Source organism: Branchiostoma floridae, chromosome 5 (assembly GCF_000003815.2).
Source record: "Branchiostoma floridae strain S238N-H82 chromosome 5, Bfl_VNyyK, whole genome shotgun sequence".
NCBI lineage: Eukaryota > Metazoa > Chordata > Leptocardii > Amphioxiformes > Branchiostomatidae > Branchiostoma > Branchiostoma floridae.
In genome coordinates this window covers 23,389,468-23,396,061 of record NC_049983.1, presented here as the reverse complement: position 1 = coordinate 23,396,061, position 6,594 = coordinate 23,389,468, and positions in this window count along the sequence as shown.

The following is a 6,594-nucleotide window of genomic DNA, read 5'->3' as shown; positions in this document are numbered from 1 at the left end:
ATCACATCATCATACTCCTCTTCATCTGAATCTGAGCCCAAATAAGGGACTTTTAGATCTCCTCTTGTACCAAATTGTGAGAATGATGGTAACAAGGAGGACAAAGCAAGTTACTGCACAGACAGAGCCAACAACGACAGGTAGGGAGAAGGTATTAGTAGACTCAGGAACTGTCATTGTGGCAGATGTAGACCCAACAACACTTGCTGCAGTACAGGCATACAAACCAGCATCTGCTGCAGCTGTAAAATTGGTTATGGTGATGGTACCATTCACATCCACAGTCACCTTCCCATCTGACTCAACAGTTACATTCAGTCCAGATGGGAGGGTGACTGTGATGTCTGGTGTGGGGATTCCTGAAGCTTCACAGACCAAATGTAGAGTCCCCCCCTCTACCACTGCACTATTGTGAGCCCTTTCAAACCTCAGTATTGTTGGTTCTTCACAGTCTGACTTCAGATCTTCAGGATTGATATCTGTAAGCTTTTGTCTATGGAAGTTGCTCGGTCCTTCACAAATGATTTGGTTTTCAAATGAATGAGACCCAGTCATCTTTTGCCTGAAAGGAAGCATGCTACAGTTACACTGCCAGGGGTTGTTGTTGATGTTTACAGTAGAGAGTGATAACAGCTGGTTGTATGCTGCCGATGGCAGAGTCACCATTTGGTTGTCCTGAAGCTGAAGCTCAGAAAGTGATGGAAGCTTTGACAAAGCCTCCATGGGAAAGTTTTTTATGTTGTTGCTGTGCAGTCGAAGCCATCTAATTAGTGCATGATTTGCAAATGTCTCCTCTTTTAATAATGTCAGTCTATTCTGATACAACCGCAAGTATCTCAGTTGTGGAGTTGGACTGAAAGTTCCAGCCTGAATATCTCTGATCTCATTATTGTCCAGCCAAAGTATGTCTAAGGTCCCCAGCCCTGTAAACATGTCAGATCTGAGGTTTGTTAACTTGTTATTACCCAGAGACAAGGTTGTCAGATGTGGAGTTGAACTGAAAGTTCCAGCCTGAATATCACTGATCTCATTATGACGTAAGTCAAGGTTCTCTAAGTTTCCCAGCCCCGTAAACATGTCAGCACTGAGGTTTGTTAACTTGTTATTACCCAGAGACAAGGTTGTCAGTTGTGGTGTTGAACTGAAAGTTCCAGCCTGAATATCACTGATCTTATTGCTGTGCAGGTATAGGTTATCCAAGTTTCCCAGCCCCGTAAACATGTCAGCACTGAGGTTTGTTAACTTGTTATTACCCAGAGACAAGGTTGTCAGTTGTGGTGTTGAACTGAAAGTTCCAGCCTGAATATCACTAATCCTATTGCTATACAACCAAAGTGTTTTCAAGTTCCCCAGCCCTGTAAACATGTCAGTGATGATGTTGGACATGCGGTTCCAACTAAGATCCAAATGGGTCAAATCTGACAGGTTATAGAATGCTTGACTTTTGATTGTAGCAATACGATTGCCCCTTACATGTAGACTGGTCAAGCTCCCATACTGTGAGAAATCAGACTGATTTAATGTTGTGATTAGATTATTCCCCAAATCAAGTTCAGTGATGTTTGTCGGCAGGTCCTGAGGAACACTGGTGAGGTTCTGGTTGCTGCAGTTAGCAGTAGAACCTGTAATGGTGCAGGAAGTTTGTGTTGAGCCAAACACCTTCAGGATGATCAGAAGGGATAACAGCATCCCTGGCAGCTTCTTTCCCATGATGATCTCTGTGCTCTGATAATGTCAAAATTAAAAAGAAGAAGGGGGATTTTTAGTCATATGATGTAACTTTCATATACTAATTCGACACTTGAAACAGCATTTTGACTGACAGTATCCGTCCCAAATGAAAACTTAATTTCACCATAATGATTATGAAGTTCAATCTTTGGTCATTGGTGATTGACTACTAGTATGCAAATGGAATCCCTGAGCACAATTTGTACATTGACTTTGTATCCACTATGGTTACATACACCATAGAAATTTCATTTCCTAATTAGAGTTTGTCTACCTCAGACTTTTGCCAGTCCTGTTAACCGTTATGTCACGTAAATGTTTCACATTGATTATGTAAATAAGAATCCCCACACATCCCCAAACATTGATCTCAGGGTGGAACTACACATGATTCTATTGCAAGATCACAGAAACTATCTTGGCCTTTCACTGGAACTATAGCTGATTATCCGTGACTAGTTAACCCCTCCCATAGCTGTCAGCTCTGTGCCGCCTTTTCTGGAGGGTTTGACAATCTCTGTATCTAATTATAAGTTAAGTGCAATGTAGGTTCTGACAAATGTACCATGTAATTGGAAAACAGCGTAACATGGGGTACAAACTTTAGGTACAGGCCTACACGGGTTTAGGTACTCCACTTGTAAAGCACCACTAAGGCCCACTTTAGACAGACAACAGTTATATAGTCGTGTGACTGTTATTGTGTATTATCGTGGTGGGCAACGGTTGTCTTTAGACACACGTTTAGAGTATCGAGGGACACCCAAGGCGCAATATTCCATTGCGGTGCGCGTGTGACAAACTGTGACCTCTAGCATGCAAATTAAAAATGCCGGGAGAATTCTTTATTTTGTTGTGCAGCAGATTATTTTTTTGTGTTTGCAAACAAGCCTTGTCCTGTAGATGAGACGCAGAGTACGTCCTCAACAAAGGATGAGAGATGAGATCGAGAGGCCCCAGATGTATACAACCCCAAAAAGGGATTATTATAATTGTACAGTACAATTCAATCTGGAAGATGATCTTTATCTACAAGCAAAAGAGTCACAAACGTAACACAAAGATGAAGATGTACCTAGATGCGTCTTGAAGATCTGAAATGTTAGTTGATCCTACAGGCTGAAATAGCTTTTAGTTGGATGTGGGCACCTGGTCAGAAGACTTAGTCTCGTAGCACAGTCAAGAAAGTTGCCTCTGTGGAGGTCAGCACTGCCTGTGGGGCAATCGCTGCAACTGCGCAGTTGGTTTTGCCAAAGGGCACATTCCTTGACTATTATCCTCACATTGTTGACCTTTCATGACGTATGAATGGGGCTGGGGAACATGACAGTGGTATTATCTATAGACTAGTATAAAGCATGTTAGCTATTTATTTGAATTTGCAATCTTAAGAAGAAAAGATGTCCGTTGGTATCACCATAACGGGAGGGGGCCATACTTCGACAGGGGTCCAAATTTCGACAGGTTTTAAAAATCATTGTTGCGGAGAAATGCATAGATGCCTGCACATGAGAAGTACACTAGCTGTAGACTAAACCTTGTTGTAAATAACTACAAAGGCGGGGTATGTGTCGAAGTTAGCAAGTCCCACAGATAACGATTGAAAAACTTGCACAAGTTTGACGCCTTCCGTGCAAGTTGACGAGCGAACGTATCGAGACCATGGCCCGGGAAACTCTTGAATTATTCTTCGCAAAATACGACATGTGAAAAAATACCACCACACATAGAAATGATGTTTATTAGCCTTCCGAAAAAGAATACCTGTCTTCTGTTCTGCCTTTAACTGGATTGGATAAACGGAGCTAAAATGATGCCACAATGTTCACGCAGTCGGGGCCCCGCCATTTTACTATCACGCACGAAGGCGGGCGAGCGATGCTCAACACATTGAACTCAGTCAACCCGTCCGTAGAGCGACAAACATTCAAGAAAAATCGATCCCTACCGACTAAAAAATCCCGTAGCCATTGCTGCTGCCAAAAGACAGGATGAAAAGGCAATCAAGGAAGCCAAAAAGCGAAAATGCCATCACAGTCCGACGTAACAATGCGCTGCCGTTTTGCGGCAAGTTGGTCTCACCGTGAGAGGTAAACGTTGTAACACACCGTATTTGAATAAGTCGCGTAATACAAAATATGACCCATATTTGGTACAAAAAGATTATAATGAAGACTTTTAGTGCTATTCTATTTGCATAAGTTGTTTAAAAATACACGGCGATGGTCTGTTTGTTACTATGTCGGAGTTTGGACCCCTTTTTTGTGTTGGAACGTTCTGCTAGGACGCAAGCCGAAAACCTGCCGTAAGTTTCGTGCGCTGTCAAAGTACAGGGCGGAACGCTACTGTTAAATGAAATATATATCTGTACAGCTTCAATAACAGTTATATGGATGCATACAAGATCTTAACTTGTTTTTGATGAGTTCACTGTAAAATGTACAATGACAAAAGCCATGCGCATCCACTTAGAACAGGTGTCGAAGTATGGCCCCCTCCCGTTACCATGTCACTCGCAAAACTTGGCCTTCTTGTTTTACCTTGAAGTAAATAAAAAGATAGCTGTTTGGCCCCAAGTGTTCAATGGGTTTAGACAGCAGGGAGAGTGCTGTGATTCAGGGCAGCTACATGCAGTTTCAACTTTAAACTTTAAACTTTTTTTATTTCTAAAGTTGGCAAAGATTCCGGCAGAGTGTACTCTATGTTGACTCCAAAACACTTGTACCTGTAAACCCAGCCGTAGTGTGTGCAGGTTGTAGTGAAATCTTATTTCACTAGTCTAAAATTACTACCGTATATTCTCGAATAAAGTATGCACTTTTTTAACTTTTCAAAATTGAAAAGGTGCTGCAAGTTTTTGCCAAAGTTGGGGTGCGTACTTTATTTGAGGTTACTGCACAGAGAAATGGTAAAAAAAGCCTAAAATAAAGCAAGGTGGAGCTACACTTCTAGTAATGTTTCAAAGCATACATATTGTTGTTGTCTTGTAGTTGTCTAAACATGAAACAAAGAAATTGTCTAAACATGATTTACATAAGATTGGCATTTGCATACAATCCTTTTGAGTTAGTGACTTTGACTTGTACAACTGGTTTTCTACCAGTTCACAGTGATTTTTATAATTTGCAGTAGGCAATTCACAAGTTTATAGAGACAATGACAGTGTAAATGCAGGTTATTTCATGCAAAATAACCTGGGGAAAACATCATAAATTTTAATCTATCCAGTTCAAGGTCTGTTCAAAATTGGTGGAGAAGAGGTGCGTACTTTATTTGAGTTTTTCCATTTTACCTTTCAGTCCCAAAGATCTGTCTAAGACTTGTCCAAAATCAGGGGTGCGTACTTTAATTGGGGTGCGTACTTTATTCGAGAATATACGGTATTATAATGATAGAATCAAGAATTACTGGTGTGTCGCATTGGTGGTAAATATTATCAACCCTTGAACATTCGTTAACACTCACTGACAGTATGTTACTATCATCTGATCATCTAATCTGATCATCGAATAAAGTTTAGCTGAGTACTAACTAAGATAATTTAGAAGAAAAGGCCCTCAAGTATTGTAGCTTGACTGATACAAAGTAACTTCTTGAGGAATTCTATTAGAAATCAAAATCAGGACAAGATTAGTAAAAAAATCAACACTACACACAGCCTTGCAGTTAATAGTGCATTTTTTTTTAAATTTAGAATGCAAACCCATACAAAAACATTGAGGGCATCTTTAGCATACATTAGTCTAGAGTATTTTAGAGGAATTAACAAGCAATTTTAAATGTACAATGATGCTAAGAAATCAGATGTGTTTTTACATTTTCACTCAACGCTTTCAGTGCTAAATACATCATATTGCAGTACTGTAAACTCAGTAAAGACACAAAATAATGTATGGATTAACATGTTCTAATGCTACAATTTTACTCACCCAATCTGCTTCAATAGGAAAAGTTCACTGTATTAATTTTTCTGAAATCCTTTTAGTCTTAGTATTTATGTACAATAATGTAGTACTACAGTGTCTTGTTATTTGTAGTCAATTTTAACAAGAGTTGAAGTTATTCCTTTGATTCTTACTTTTAATATGCACAATAATATTAAGCTCCACTGGCCAGGGTAACTGTGTTATATTCCCCATATGACCAAAAACATGCCTGTATTCCCAAATAGTTTATGAACTGTATACTCCTAAACAAGCCAGCCTTATGTTTCATATGATATCAGCCATATACATGTACACATTTGTACAACTTTGCACAAAGCAGTATACTTCAAGGTAACATGTAACTCTGTTAAGTCTAAATGAATGGCAATTTGTATTGGAAGTCAAACTTTGTACAAATGTAATAATATTATGCTCTGGCATAGAGCCTGACATACTATTATAGTGTAATGATGGTGAATTATCGGTCTATAAATTGTGATCCATTTACTACAGTTACAGTTTAACTTAGTAAATCTTCTTTGTAGTAGTCTACTATATGACATACTGCAGAAAGTAGATTGATCCTCAGTCTGATGATAACCAGTGGCCATTGTGAGTAATACATGCAAAGTGATATTCTAAACTTTAACATCACAGATTTCAGGATTCCATCACAAAAGAATTAGTGCAATATTCATGTAGATTGACATGGAAAAAAAATGAAATTCATAATTTCACATACAGCAACCAATCCAGAAAAAACACTAAACCCCATATAATGGCTGAGTTCTACCATGACCACACTTTTTCACAGTGAATATCCTAGGCTGTACAGTGTATTTGCGATATCATTATGTCACAATAAATCACATTTTCTGATTTTGATTTTGAGAAAATATAAGCCCTTAGGTAGGACAAAGTACATGATTGTACATTG